This window comes from Erinaceus europaeus, chromosome 10 (genome assembly GCF_950295315.1).
Source record: "Erinaceus europaeus chromosome 10, mEriEur2.1, whole genome shotgun sequence".
Classification (NCBI taxonomy): Eukaryota; Metazoa; Chordata; class Mammalia; order Eulipotyphla; family Erinaceidae; genus Erinaceus; species Erinaceus europaeus.
Genome location: NC_080171.1, coordinates 68,759,775 through 68,776,176, shown reverse-complemented (window position 1 = coordinate 68,776,176; position 16,402 = coordinate 68,759,775). Strand labels below are relative to the sequence as shown.

The following is a 16,402-nucleotide window of genomic DNA, read 5'->3' as shown; positions in this document are numbered from 1 at the left end:
GTAGGTGTAGGAGACCAGATTGGATGACAAGATGTCAAGCGTTGGACAGGGTGGGCGAAGATATCCGCATATATTGGCAGGTCCGGTCGAGTGTAGACGTGGGAAATGAACTTAGATGATGCTGCATCCCGACGAATATCTGGCGGGGCGATGTTGCTAAGAACTGGCAGCCATGGAACTGGGTGGAATGGATGGTTCCAGAAATTATCCTCATGGAGGAATATAATTTGGAATCGACCAAGTGGACATGGGGGCTACGGAACCATACTGGGGCACAGTATTCTGCAGTGGAATAGCATAATGCCAGAGATGATGATCGTAGTGTGGAAGTGCTCGCGCCCCATGAGGAGCTGGCCAGTCTTGCAATGATGTTATTCCTCGCGCCCACCTTTGCTGCAGTTTTTATGAGATGTTCGTGAAATGACAGAGTGCAATGGAGAGTAACGCCAAGATAGACTGGCTGGGCTTCATGCCGGATTCTCATATCTTCAAGCTGCACATTAAGCTCATGCGAGGCCGAGGCATGGTGTAGGTGGAAAACAGATGATACAGTTTTTGCAGTGCTAGGGATTAGTTGCCATTTTTTACAGTAATCAGATATGAGAGACATGTCTTTCGTGAGTGTTTCCTCGAGGATGTCAAACTTGGATGCCTGAGTTGCACAGCAGATGTCATCGGTGTAGATGAACTTCCTTGAAGAAGTTTCTGGGAGGTCATTGATGTAAATATTAAATAGCGTAGGAGCCAGAACAGAGCCCTGGGGGAGGCCACTTGAGACAAGTCTCCATCTGCTAGACTTGTCACCCAGATGCACCCGGAATCTTCTGTTTTGGAGAAGAAATGATATAGTGTTGGCCACCCATGGAGGCAGGCATCTTGAGATCTTGACTAGGAGACCATGGTGCCAGACCGTGTCATTGGCTGCTGTGAGATCAACAAAGACAGCACCCGTCTTTAAATTCTTCTGGAATCCATTTTCAATGTAAGTTGAGAGGGCCAGGACTTGTTCGCAGGTAGATCTTCCTGGGCGGACCAGCTTGGGCGGGTGATAGGAATTTCTCCGTAAGAGGAGAAATTCGTGACAGAATCAGCCTCTCAAGGAGTTTGTAACACACGGAGAGGAGAGAAATTGGTCTATAGCTGGCGGCCAGTGTTGGGTCTTTCTTTGGTTTCAAAACTGCTATTATCTTGGCACAACGCCAAATTTTGGGCATAGATTCAGATTCCAAGATGTGGGACAGGAATGTAGTGAGCCACTTCTTTGCCGCGGGGCCCAAGTTAAGAATGAGTTCTGGGGTGATGTTATCATAGCCAGCAGCCGTTCCAGGTTTAACCCTCTTCAAAGCGTCTTCCAGTTCAGACAGTGTAAAGGGAGAGAGTTTTGGAGATGGACAAGATAAACGGAAGTGGGATGACCACTCGTGGGAAATTTCTCTTTTCCAGACTGGGTCGATCTTAGCACGTCCAACTTGAGTTAGGTGACTGGCCACTGAGTTTGGAGATACGGGAGGATGGGAGACGGGAGGGAGTTGGCTACCGGCACCCAGTCTGTGAAGAAGCTTCCAGGCCTTCCTACTTGAGTGGGTGAAGTTCAGACTTTCCGTGACTTGTTGCCAGCGGGCTTGGCGTGCTGCATCCAGGGAGGCAATGAGATGGTCGGCCACATCTGGGTCGCATGCTAATAGCTAGCATGCTAATAGCTAATAGCTAGCATGCTAATAGCTCTTAGATAGGAGCAAGTACTACATGACCCTATGTTGACCAGACAGTTAGAATGGGATGGGAAAATATATGTTAAAAGGCTACAACAAAAATAAACTAATGGGACTATATCAAATTAAAAAGCTTCTGCAGCCCTCACTGTAGAATAACAGTGGTAGAAATTTCCCCACTCTCTGAAGGGAGGCTGGGTCAACATACTCTGCCACTCAAGGAAGATGGGTCCTGAAATGAGAGCAGTTTAGAATGTTTCTAGCTATGACCATGGAATGTGAGCTCAGACTGACAGGGATGAATAGACATGGGATCTAGGTCAGATTGATGGGGTTTATAATTAATGGTATTTATATATTTATACCATATTTGGGAGTTACTCTGCCCTGATTCAGCTTTCTAGTCCTATTCTCAACTTTGACACTATCCTCACAGACAATACCTTTAGCACACCTGTACGTTGGCTCTCTGGCCCAGGTAAAACTTAATAAAATCACGGACCCAGGGCCCACTGGAATATAACAAAAATATATTTCTGAGATTTTCTCAAAACGCAGACCCCAAATCTCATCTGCTATACTCTTACCTTTAGGTTCCTGATTGTTAAGCAATTTGTTCTGATTTACTGCTTAATGCTTTTTAGCCACCAAGATGCAGATGCTACCATGACATCAACCTGACTTCCCTGGGCAGAGGACCTCATCTATGTGTCCTAGAACTCCACCTCCACAGAGCCCTTCCTCAATAGAGAAAGATAGAAATAGGCTGGTAGTATGGATTGATTTGCCAATGCCCATGTCCAGCAGAGAAGCAATTACAGAAGCCAGACCTTCCACCTTCTGCATCCCATAATGACCCTGGGTCCATACTCCCAGAGGGATAAAGAATAGTAAAGCTTTCAAGGGATAGGAAGGGGTACGAAACTCTGGTGGTGGGATTTGTTTGAAACTGTACTCCTGTTATCCTATGGTCTTGTTGATCACAATATGTATATGGAAACTTCCAGTGGAGGGGAGGGGATGGGTAACTCTGCATTGCAGGTGACAATTCTACCACGGAACCACCCATGCACCAGCAGGTAACTTTGGTAGAAGAATTTGTATGGAATTGTACTCCTCTTAACCTACAGTCTTGTTGATCATTATTTAAATATGTATACATGTATTTCCAATGGGGGGGTAGCAATTTCTGATGGTGGGAATTATATGGAATGGTATCCCTCTCATACCACAATTATTTCAATCATTACTAAATAATTAATAAAAAATAAAATAATTAACAAAAATAAAAATAAAAAGCTTATGCACATCAAAAGAAACCACCACCCAAACAAAGAGACTCCTTACTGAATGGGAGAAGATCTTTACATGCCATACATCATATAAAAAGTCTAATAAGCAAAAAAAAAGAGTCTAATAACCAAAATATACAAAGACTTCACCAAACTCAGCGACAGTAAAACAAATGACCCCATCCGATAATGGAGAAAGGATATGAACTGAATATTCACCAAAGAAGAGATACAATAGGTCAACAGATATATGCAAAAATGCTCCAAGTCATTGATTGTCAGAGAAATAAAAATAAAACAAAAATGAGATACCACTTCACTCTTGTGAGAATGTCATACATCAGAAACAATAACAACAAATGCTGGAGAGGTGTGTGTGTTGGGGGGGGCTCTAAACTCTCAGAAGGCTAGAAATGAACCTACCCTATGACCCTGCAAATTCTCTCCTGGGATATATCTTCAGGAACCAAACACACCCACCCAAAAAGATCTGTATATACCTAAGTTCATAGCAGCACTATTTGTAATGGTCAAAACCTGGAAGCAACCCAGGTGTCCAGTGACAGATGAATGGCTGAGAAAGTTATGGTATATATACACAATGGAATACTACTAGGTTATTAAGAACGATGACTTCACCTTCTTCACCTCATCTTGGATAGAGCTTGTAGAAATCATGTTAAGTGAGGTAAGTCAGAAACAGAAGGATGTGCAGGGGAGTCGCTTCACGGGCGGTGAAGCAGGTCTGCAGGTGTCTATCTTTCTCTCCTCCTCTCTGTCTTCCCCTCCTCTCTCCATTTCTCTCTGTCCTATCCCCTCCTCTCTCCATTTCTCTCTGTCCTATCCAACAAGGGCAATAATAATAACCACAACGAAGCTACAACAAGGGCAACAAAAGGGGGAAAAAATGGCCTCCAGGAGCGGTGGATTCATGGTGCAGGCACCGAGCCCAGCAATAACCCTGGAGGAAAAAAAAAAAAGAAACAGAAGGATGAATATGAGATGATCTCACTCATGGACAAAAGTTGAGAAATAGTAACAGAAAGGGAAACACAAAGCAGAACTTGAACTAGAGTTGGTGTACTGCACTTAAGTAAAGGACTCTGTGGGGAGCGGGCGGTTTCAGGTTCTGGTGTGTCATGGTGGAGGAGGACCTAGGTTGGATTTAAAAATGTATTGGAGGAAACCAAGAGATTGGTACCCATGTACCAAAATCTGTATTTACTATAAAGTCTGTAAACCATTAATCTTCCCAATAAATATATAATTTTAAAAAGGCCACTGAGCACCATGTATGGGGTATGTTCATGAAACATTTCTTTTCCTCCCACCAGACTCAACACAGTCCCTCACTTCCCCCACCCCTCCCTTCAATAGGGCTTTCTTTCTTTTCTTTTGCATTTTAAGTCATTCAATGTGTTTTATAATATTCATAGATGTGCAGTTATCACTACAGTCTAATTATGGATTGTTTCTATTCTCAAGATTCGTATGTCTCGGGAGTCGGGCTGTAGCACAGCAAGTTAAGCGCAGGTGGCGCAAAGCACAAGGACCGGCATAAGGATCCTGGTTCGAATCCCGGCTCCCCACCTGCAGGGGAGTCGCTTCACAGGCGGTGAAGCAGGTCTGCAGGTGTCTATCTTTCTCTCCTCCTCTCTGTCTTCCCCTTCTCTCTCCATTTCTCTCTGTCCTATCCAACAACAACAATAATAACTGCAACAATAAAACAACAAGGGCAACAAATAAATAAAATAAATATTTTAAAAAAAGCTTAAAAAAGATTCGTATGTCTCAATTCTCTATATTTCACATATAGATGAAATGGACAATTACATAAAGAAATTATGGGGTACACACTCAGTGGAATGCTACCATGCAATCACAAAAAGATGTTGCTATGTCATTTAAGCCAAAGTGAATGGAACTGGAGGTGAAGGAAGAAGGTAAAAGACACCTACTGGATGGTCTCACTCATGTCTGGGTTTTCATGTCAGTAACAACCCTCCCAACTGGATCAGAAGCTTCTCCACTCAGATCAAGTCCCCTGCTTACAAGAGTGGTACACATACAGGGAGACATTTACACAAGTGATTAATTAGACAATTTTGTCCTCAATTCTGAGTAGGGAAACATAATACTCCCTCTAAGACACAAGTGAATCCTTGCCTCAGTTGGAAGGGTTAAGAAAGACTTTCCTCAGGACTCTGGGATGGTGGGGAAGCGGGGGGCAGTTTCATGTCCCAGTGCATGGGTTGTGGAGGAGAACACAGACTGGGGGTAAGAGTGGTCTTGCTGAAAATTGAGAAATTTTACCCATGTATCAACAACTATATTCACTGTAAATCATCAATCCCCCCAGTTAAAAAAAAAACAAAAAACCCTTCTTCAATAGCTAATGTCCAGGATGCAAGCTGAGCATTGCACTCATTAAGTGTGGTGTGTATCTGGGTCCTGAAATAGGAACCACCAGTATAGAAGACCAGTATGCAATAGGAATAGGAAGACCAGTATGGTTGACTTCTCATTTATAAAGGAGGAGGCTGCAGCAGTGGAGTTAGAGAATTGGGCAGAGTTTACTTCATGCAGGAACTTATAAAATATGTGATGTATTACTATTTATATTTTGCTGGATCCCTGCTTGTGTATTTTCTCAACTCTGGGATACTTTTACACTTAGAAAGGCTGAAAGAGGGAAGAAGAGAGGGAGAGATTGAACAAGAAAGAGAGACAGACTACAATACCAAGCTTTCCTCTGTTGCTATAGCAACTCCCATATGGTATCCACACTCAAACCTAGGTTGTGCCTATGACAAGGCAGGCACCTATCTGATGAGCTGTTTCTTCATTCCTATAGGATTTGTTAAATGAATGAATACAAATAGAGACAACTTGGGTAGGGAGATAGTATAATGGTTATGCAAAAGACTTTCAGGACTGAGGTTCTGTGGTCCCAGGTTCAATCCCCAGAGCCACCATTAGCCAGAGCTAGCAGAGGTATGTTAAAACACACAAACACACACACACACACACACACACACACACACACACACACACACACACCTCTTAGAGTATGCTTAAAACTGTGAGCTATACTCCAATGAGTCAAACCAGAAAGAAATTATCCCCATATCCTTCAGAATCAAGTTGTTATGCTTTACATAGTCCTTAGAAAATGTCCTGTACTTGGGCTGGAGAGACAGTATAATGGTTCTGCAAAAGACTCTCATGCCAGGAGCTCAGAGGAAAAGAAAAATGAAAAAGGAAGAAAAAAAGGAAGGAAAGAAGCAAAAGAAAGACGGGAGGGAAGGAGGAGTGAAAGAAGGAAGGGAGGGAGGGAGGAGGGAAGGAAACAAGGAAAGACTGGAATAGTCTTCCTGCTTCTCAAGATCTAGAATGTCTGCAGTTATCCACAGCTAGGTAATGAAAATTTAAAACACCAACTTACATTAAAGACTCATAATAAATTTTAAATTACCTAAATTCCCCAGAGCCAATGCCGTGGATTTTCGAGAAACATGCCTTCTTACCTTCAGGATTTTGTAAAGCTAATTTTGCAATGCTCTGTAACTTTAATCTATCTGCCCTTTATTAAAATTCAAATATTCTGATGAGTCTAATAAAGTGGTTTTAAAGGGCATTTTAAGTTTTTATCTTTCTGTTAAGCCAACCAATGTTATGGTACGCATGGTCTCTCTTCTATGCTTTTACTATATTATTCAAGACCGAGGAAATGTAGTCATGTTTGTATTCTTCATATTTATTAATTGCAATAACTGTCTATGCAAACAGACAAGAAAACAACACAAAAGCACATTGTATAAAACATGTCAATTTCACTCAGCTGGTGAGGAATAAAAATGTTGACTTTGCTTACTAAATACATTTATTTCTTTGAGTAAATAGGAATTCAATATACTTTGTCTTGTCTTCTCAGGAGAGAAGACAGCAATAAACTATTGATGAGACCAAAACTGGCACAGAAGATAGATCTGTTTCTTAAAATCAGCAGCCCAACAATACTACTAGTATTAGAGAACTAAGAATTCAATCACTCTGGCCCCATTATCACAACAGATCTAAAGTCCATCTCAGTACTGTCTCTCCTCCTAGGCATGACCACTCAAAAAAGTCAACTCCTCACCCCTGGCATCTCTGATGAACTTTTATTATGAAGAGTCCAACTGATGTAGACCAGTAAGATATCTTTGTTTTTGCTGAGTACAGCTAGAATTCATTTGTAAAAATCCTTCAGTATCAGATGCCTATTATTAGTAGCCTAAACTTGGAGGCAACCCAAATGTTTTGTCCTGAAGGTGATGAACTGGCAGCCCTAAATGTGTGCTCACATGTTACAAAGTAACGAGACAACAGAAAGGTTGTGCTGTTAAGTAATGCAGAAATCCAAAAGCAAAGAACCACTGGTGGATATAAAAGTTTTAGAGGAAGTCATCTTCTTCACCTCATCTTGGATGGAGAGTGAAAGAATCATACTAAATGAGATAAGCCAGAAAAAGATGGATGGGTATGGGATGATCACACTCATGAACAGAACTTAAACAAGAACAGAAAGGGGAAACAGAAAATCAAACTTGGACTGGTTTGGTGTACTTCACCAAAGTAATATGAGCAAGAAGGCTCCAGATGCAGGAAAATAGAAATAGATTAATAGATCACATATTTTATAAGTTCCTGCATGGAAAGGGGTAGGGAAGGGGACTTTGGGGCCCTAGCTCATGATGGTAGAGACGGCTCTAAACTGGGGGTGAGAGTGTTTTGTAGACACCTATCATGGCAAGATGGGAAATTGCATTCATGTGTCTACAGGAGTTTTCTCTCATCGACATAATGAACAAGATCACATCATTTAAGGAACCTAGTTCATAAGGCCTAGTGAGGCTCAATGACATCTGGTGAGAAAACATATCTGGTGGAGCTGACAATGTATATACTTGTACACCCTATTACAGGTTAAAGTGACCAAGGGAAGAGAGAACCTAAGGAAATAATGCAGGATAAGGCTGCCATGTAAGTTGGAGTCAGATTAAGAATAGCCTAGAATGCAGTCTAGGAAGGCTGGTGGTAGCTTTATTTGCATTTTCCTGATAATAAGTGGGTTTGGGAAAATAAAGACAACAGAAAAACCACCTTAAACCTGTGAGCCATACATTAGAAAGAACAGAAACATCAAGTGTTGTCAAGGATGTGGGGGAAAAAAAGAATCCTATATTACTGGTGGGAATGTAAACTGGACCCACTCCTATGGCAAGCATGGAGATTCCTTAAAACACTAGAATGGGCCTACCCTTTGACCTGACAACTTCTCGCCTGGGCTTTTATACAAAGGAAATAAACACACTTCTACATTAAATTCATGTACATTTATATCCATAGCAGCACAATTCATAGTAAACTTTGAGGTGACCCAATTGCCCAGCTACAGATAAATGGATAATAAAGTTATGGTATATATATATACACAATGAAATACTACTCATTTATTAAAAAGTCCATCTTCTTTGCCTCATTAAGGATGAATCTCAGAGGAATTATGTTAAGTGAGATCAGCCAAAAAGCAAAGGGAGAATGTTGGATGATCTCACTTATGGGTGGAAATGAAGAAACAAGGCCAGTAAGGGAAAACACAGGTGAAACTTGGACTGAGTGCAATTTACTGCACCCAATAAAAGGACTGAGGGAGAGAATGAGATGGGGGAGAGTAGAGAGAGCATTAGGTTCTGGTGCATGGTGGAGGGAAAGGCTCTAAGTCAGAGGGTGAGAGTATTTTGTAGACACCTATGACAGATGAGAAATTATACCTGTGTCAATAACTATACTGTAAACTACTATCCTTCCACTAAAAAATTTTATCAAAAATAATAAAATTATAAAACTAATAAACACTAAAAATAATGAAAGTTAACACTTCTCTTACTGATGATGGAAGATCATGAGAAATGTGTGTGGAACAAAGGATTTTTTTCTTTCAAGGCAATTGCCATGAGTCTGCTGTATGAAGGACTAAATGCTAAGAGATGAGAAAAGGGCTATGGGCTTTAAAATAGGGAAGTGAAGACCTAAAGTCAGTCCAGTATGCCCAGTACAAAGAAAGAATTCACAGGAAGCAGAGAGAAAGGAACAGATACAATAGACAAAGTGAGGGCATAGTCAGTTAAGCACTGGAAACATGTATGATAGAAGTTGCCCATCAAAGGTATTTTAAATGCAAATTTTGATATTGTACTTGCATGTGTGCAGGGTTTCTCACTTGCATCATCTATTATAATTACAATCACTAGTGTAGTCACTAATCCGTTGCTGTTATCCTCTGGTCTGTGAAGCCTCACAGTATAGGACCTATGAGGGCACAGATTACTGCAATCACTCAAACACTGAGATTATTATGTAGGCATGTTTGAGATAATAAATTACTGATTTTCAACAAGGTGAATCAGAAGCAAAATGTCTTGAAAAGTTTATTATTTATAATACATTTTAGTAAGATCATAAAAGTATAAGCAATTGATAGAATGTTCATGATATTTGAGGGACTTTTTTTCCCAAGTGACTACAAGATTATTAACTATTGAATAAAGCTGAGTTTTGTTTTTTAAAGTAATAGTTGTCTTTTTAAACAACCTCAAAGTGAATGAAAAAAAAAAGTTTTGAGGGGTTGGGCGGTAGTACAGCAGGTTAAGTGCACATGGTGCAAAGAGCAAGGACTGGCACAAGGATCCGGGTTCGAGCCCCTAGCACCCCACCTGCAGGGAGGAGCAATTATAGAAGCCAGAACTCCCTTCTGTACCCCACAAGAATTTTGGTCCATATTCCCAGAGGGGAAGAAGTGTTAGGGGAAGATGACTAGAGGGCTCTGAAACCCAATTCCATTAGGACCTAGAGAGAAAGAGGAAAAATGAAAAGATATTCAAAAGTATTCATAGGTGTAGGTGTGACTTAGAAAGGAAGTGAAGGCAAGACCATAGGAAAAAAGATGGACAAAAAATATAGATTGATAGACAGACAGACAGATGATTATAGAATAATCAACCCATATCTGTGACTTTGGGAGAATGACTGCAGTTTTCAATGTAGGGGATGGGGACACAGAACTCTGGTGGTGAGAACAGTGTGGAATTGTTCCTCTGTTATCTTATAATTTTATAAGCCAGTATTAAATCACTAATAAAAAGTATATTATTTATCATTATCCTTATTGGCATTAATCACCATTTTACAGAAGGAAATGGCAAAGCACAATGATGAATCAAGACTATGGAGACAAAGTAGTAGAATTTGAATTAATAAGTTCTGGCAACTAAATGACTCTCATTGTCATCAACTTATTATTTTAATAAATACAACAGACAAAATATATAATGTGAATCAAATGAATTAATAATTACTTAGAACAATATCTAATATAAAATTAATGCTTAATTAACACCTCCTAGTATAAAAACTGCAGGTGCTGGCAATGGTACAATCATATCCAAGGGTTCCTATTAGACCATTTTTAGATATTATTTTCAATGTCCTCAGAAATATTTACTTTTTTCCTGTCTTGTTATGTGATGGGGCAGAGCAAAATTGAGAGGAGAGGAGATAGAGTGCGGGGGAGATAACATAATGGTTATGCAAGCAGATTCTCATGCCTAAAGCTCAAAAAGTTCCAAGTTCAATCCCCCTCACCACCGTAAGCCAAAACTGAGCAGTGCTCTGATGTCTCTCTCTCTCTCTCTGCATCTCTCTCAAAATCAAATAAAATATTTTTTTAAAGGAGATATAAAAGGAGAGACAAAAGAGAGATACCTGCAGAACTGCTTCACTGTTGATGAAGCTTTCCCCCTGCAGATGGGGACTGGGGATTGAACCCAGACCCTTGCACATGATATAATGTGTGCATTTAACCTGATGTGCCACTGCCAAGCTTAACTTCTAAATACTAAAATCACCGTGTTTGGGGGCCGGGTGGTGGCATACCAGGTTTAGCCTCACATGTTACAATGCGCAAGAACCTAGGTTCAGGCTCCCAGTCCCCACCTGCAGGGGGAAAGCTTTGAAAGTGGTAAAGCGGTGCTGCTGGTGTCTCTCTATCTCTTTCTCTGTCTATTACCCCCCAACCCCCAATTTCTTTCTGGCTGTCTCTATTCAATAAATAAATATAGACTAAGAAAAAGAAAAATAATAAAAATAAAATTCCCATGTCCAGTTCACTTTCCCACCAATAACCATGTGACCTTGCAAAATTATTGCAATCATTTTTTATCTTTATTTCGCCACCTGCAGAATGATGGTGTTAGTCTACAGTGATGGATCTCAATTGGTTACATCATAAATTCTTTTGACACAGAACTTTATAATGTTTGAAAGTCTAGTGACCACTAGAAGTGATTCTAGAGACTCCAGGTATATTCAGGTTACATGATCTCTGACAGTGCTTACAGCTCTTCCTGTTGTGCTCAGAAAACAGCTCCATTCTCATGATGCCTGGCCAGACTCAGAGTCAAGGAAAAGTAGAAAGGCAATGTCAAGAGGCAACACCTTCCTAAAAATCACAGTTATCTGTGTTCTGCAGACCCAAATAATTTCCTAATTAAACCCCTTCCTATTCCTGGTGAGCTCAGGAGTTGAGAACCCAGTAGCACTTATTTATATGCTAATTTGCTACTGAGAATTCCAGTCTTTTTCTTTCTTTCCTTCCCCCCCCCCAGCTCCCCCCACCCCCGTTTTTCCATCTCAAAGGCACAGCAGTGTTCTGCCTCATGCCTTGCTACCTACACTGACTCCTCAAGGGCTTGTATGCAGCCAGGTGTAAGGTGCCCTGAGCAGAAAGCCTGCCTGATGCACCAGACTGAGGCAGGTAGTGGGGCAAGATCATAGCTGACCAATTACCAAGTGAAAGATCCAGTACAAACCGTATGTGCCTAGAGGGACTCTCTTCTGCTAAGTGTCCAACGGAGAACTGGGGACCACTGCTCCCAGTTCAGCTGATATGTCTTCAAAATAGACAGCAGGTGCCACCTGCGGGGCAGGGGGGAGGCTTAACAAGCAGTGAAGCAGGTCTACAGGTGTGTCTTTCTCTCTCTCCTTTATCTCCCCCCTCTCAATTTCTCTCTGTCCTATCTATCTATCATCTATCTATCTATCTATCTATCTATCTATCTATCTATCTATCTCTCTATCTATCTAGAAAGAAAAGGAAAAAAGAAAAGAAACGTTTTGGAGCCAGTTGATGGTGTACTGGCAAGGTACACACATCACCAAATTAGATAGCAGAGCAGGATTAATCTGTTACATCTTATATAAATGGCCACACTAGAGTCAGGCTACCAGTAAGACTCTGCTCCTACAACTCACCCTAGATACGCTGTTGAAATCTTAGGACACCTAGGACCTAGGAATCTGAATTTTTCAAAAGCTTCAGCCAATTTCCTTGTATTCTGCAGTTAAGAACCTTTGATGTTTGATATCAACCACTTGTCTGTAGTGTGCAAATACGTTCTCCCAGTCACTAGGTTTCCTGTTTATCCTTATCGAATTTTTTTTTTTTTGGTGTGTAGAAGCTTTTTAATTTGACACAGTCCCATCTGTTGAACCTTGTTTTATGTTTTCCTTGCCCATGGTGTGGACTCTCCAAATACATAATTAGTGTTAATGTCATTAAGTGTTTCACCAATATGTTCTATGTATTTTATACTTTCATGTCTAATGTCCAGATCTTTGATCCATTTACAGATAATTTTGGTTTATAGTGTTAATTGGTGGTCTAGTTTCATTTTTCTACACGTGGCTTTCCACTCCTTCCAGCACCATTTGTTTAAAAAGACCTTCTTTAACCCATTGAGCAGTTTTGGCCCCTTTGTTGTATACAAGGTACCTATACATGTGTGGGTATATTTGGGGATCTATATTCAATTTCATTAGTTTCAGTACCACACCGTTCTATTATTGCTTTGTAGTATAACCTGAAGTCAGGAATCGTGACACCTTCATTTTTCTTCTTTCTGGTACTTTTTCTTCTTTTAGTATTCATGCCTTTTTATGGTTATACACACATTTTTGAAGAAGTTGTTCAATTTTCTTGAAATATGTCCTTGGGATTTCAATATGGATTATATTGAATCTATAGATTGCTTTTGGCAGAATTTCCATGTTAATATTTATTATTCTAATTCAAGTGGGATATTCTTCCATTTCTTTCTGTCAACAATTACTCTTCTCTCTCTCTCCATATATGTATATTTTGCTAAAACTTTCTTTTCTTTTTTTTACCAGACCACTGCTCAATTGTGACTTATAATGGTATAGAGAATTGAACCAGGGACTTTGGAACCACAAGCATGAGAGTTTCTTTGCATAACTATTATGCTATCTACTCCCACCATCCTTGATTTCAGTATCTTATAGTTTTCCTTGAAAAGGTCCTTCAATTTCTTTGTTACATTTTTTTCTATGTATTTTATCTTTTTATTGTTGTTGTTGTTCAAATGTAAATGAGAATGCTTCCTTTGGTTCCCTTTCCTCTGGCCCATCTTTTGTAGAGAAATACCACAGGTCTGTGGGTATAGATTTTGTAATCTGCTATTTTACTGAATTTACTTATGATTTCCAGTAGCTTTGGGGCAGAGTTTCTGGGGTCCTGTAGGTATATCAACATATCATCTGCAAATAATGATAATTTAACTTCATCCTTTCCAATTTGGACTCCTTTGATATCCCTTTCTTGCCTGATTACCATGGCAAGGAGTTCTAGGATTATGTTGAATAGAAGTGGTGAGAGTAGGCACCCTTACCTAGTTCCTGATTTTCAGGGGAAAGCTTTCAATTTTTCCCCATTGAGTATGTTAGCCTGGGTTTGTCATATACAGTCTTTATTATGTTTAAGACTTTCCCTTCCACTCTCTTTCCTTCTTTTTTTCTTTCTTTCTTTTTTTTTTTTAGTTTCTTTATTGGGGGATTAATGTTTACAGTAAACAGTCAAATACAATAGTTTGTATATGCATAAAATTTCTCATTTTCTGCATAACAACTGAATGCCAACTAGGTCCTCCTCTGCCTTCATGTTCCAGGATCACAACCCTCCCATCCACCTCAGAGTCTTACTTTGGTGCAATACACCAACTCTTGTGCAATTTCTGCTTAGTATTTTCCATTCTGATCTTGTTTTTCAACTCTGTCCATGAGTAAGATCATCCCATATTCATCCTTCTCTTTCTGGCTTATCTCACTTAACATGATTCCTTCTAGCTCTATCCAAGATGAGGTGAAGAAGGTGAATTCGCCATTTTTAATAGCTGAGTAGTATTCCATTGTGTATATAGACCACAACTTACTCAGCCACTCATCTGTTGTTGGACACCTGGGCTACTCTCAGGTTTTGGCTATTATGAATTGTGTTGCTATGAACATAGGTCTACACAGATCCTTTCTGTATGTGTATGCTTGGTTCCTTAGGATATAAACCCAGCAGAGGAATTGCAGGGTCATAGGGTAGGTCCACTTCTAGCCTAGTGAGAGTTATCCAGACTGCTCTCCACAGGAAATGGACTAATTTACATTACCACCAGCAGTGCAGGAGGGTTCCTTTGGCCCCACAACCTCTCCACCACTGGTTGCTGTTACATTTTCTGATGTATGACATTCTCACAAAGGTGTGGTGTTATCTCATTGTTGTTATTATTCACTCTCAGTTTCTTGAGGGTCTTTATCATAAATGGGTGTTGGACCTTGGCAAATGCTTTTCCTGCATCAATTGATAAGATCATGTGATTTTTATCTTTTTTTTTTCTTTAAAACATTCACTAATTTTTTAATTTCTTTAAGAAATTTAGTTCAGTGTCCTTATAAGGCACTGGGCTAGGTATTACAGTTATCAAATTTAATAAGGCTCAGTCCTGCTCTTCTGGAGCTTACAAACTAGTAGAGATTTTCAAGATATTGTATAGTCATCAGCTAGAAGTGATTTCTAATACAGAAAAGTGAATACTCTTTTGTGCTGAGTGTTCAGTTATTTTTGCCAAAGCTTCTTTCTTTTCATCATATGCAGCCTTGTTTACAAACACTGGGTACACAATACAGTCACCACCCAGTGGAATAGTCTTTTCATCAAGTGTTCAAAGCATGAGATTCCCAGGGCACAGTAGTTTCCTGTCTTAATCCTGCAGATTAGCATGGATAACAGCAATAATTTATCCATTTTTATTCCCAGGATAATCAACTTTCTCTATTATCTTATAGATTTCAGTAGCACATGGAGGAAGTTATTTTCCTGTATTGAAGTTATGTATAAAATCAAGGACATACTTATTATTTGTTCTCACTTGATCAAAAATATCAGCTCTCAGAACCCCTTGAGGATGGGGACCAGCTTCTATGCCAACAGGATACTTGGCTATAGAATGTGGGGTTGCGTATTTGAGGGAAGGATGCTCCAAAAGATAAACATAGCAGGGTGATGGAGCCAAGGAAGTCTTAATGTAATGAAACACCTGAATTAAAATTCATTCCTGGAATCTTCAATAATAAGAGTGCATCCCATGTTAGAAGTAGCATTATGAAGGCCAAAAATTGTAGGAATCTTCACTATCTTTTGGACCAAATAAATAATTTATTTCTTGAGCTCTTCTCACTTCATATGGCAAATCCTGTGATATTTCATTTTCAAGATCAAAAACTCAATTCAGGTCACAATCAATATATCTGGTACACTTCTTTACTGCTCTCAGGTCAGTAATAAACAGCTTTACTTGCAGTCCTCTGAATTTCAGCACCATTCTCTAGCTAGTGCTTAATTAGAAATACTTCTGTTAGTTCATTCCCATGAGGTCCTCCAAAGACAGGAACCTTTTTTTATATGATCTTCAGTAACACTACAAGAAATTATTTTGTCAAGTAGTTGTAGTTGATTTCTGCAATTCAAGAGAGGTTCAAGAAACTTAATTTCTTAAGACAGACTTAGAAATTTAATTCTAAAGGAAATTTCACCTAAAGACAAGGTGCAGAGTTTGATTTTCTGTTACAACTTCCAAGTGCTGTGTAGTATATGGAAACTCTTTTTTTTTCCTACCCTTTACCATATTTGGGTTAAGGTATGTAGACATCAACTAGAGATACTGCTGCCTACTTTAACTTCTGACTCCCTCAAATGCTCAGTAGATCTAAGTACAATTGTCATCTCATACTAATTCAAAAATTCTGTTTTCCTTTTCATCAGAATAGCATCCAAAGATGTCTTCACAGCTATGTGCAGTAATAAGATTTTTTAAAGCCTTTCTTTTTTTAAATATTTACTTATTTATTCCCTTTTGTTGCCCTTGTTTCATTGTTGTAGTTATTATTGATGTTGTCATTGTTGGATAGAACAGAGAGAAATGGAGAGAGGAGGAAGACAGAGTGGGGGAG

The 16,402-nt window shown here is 39.7% G+C and overlaps 1 protein-coding gene and 1 pseudogene across 13 annotated transcripts in view; both read right to left on the bottom strand.

Moving 5' to 3' along the window:
- The window catches only part of TRPM3 (transient receptor potential cation channel subfamily M member 3), a 671,125-nt gene that overhangs the window by 579,205 nt on the left and 75,518 nt on the right, over positions 1 to 16,402 (bottom strand). The gene's annotated exons all lie outside the window — the stretch shown is intronic.
- The window catches only part of LOC103120646 (aspartoacylase-like), a 50,795-nt pseudogene continuing 47,596 nt past the window's right edge, over positions 13,204 to 16,402 (bottom strand).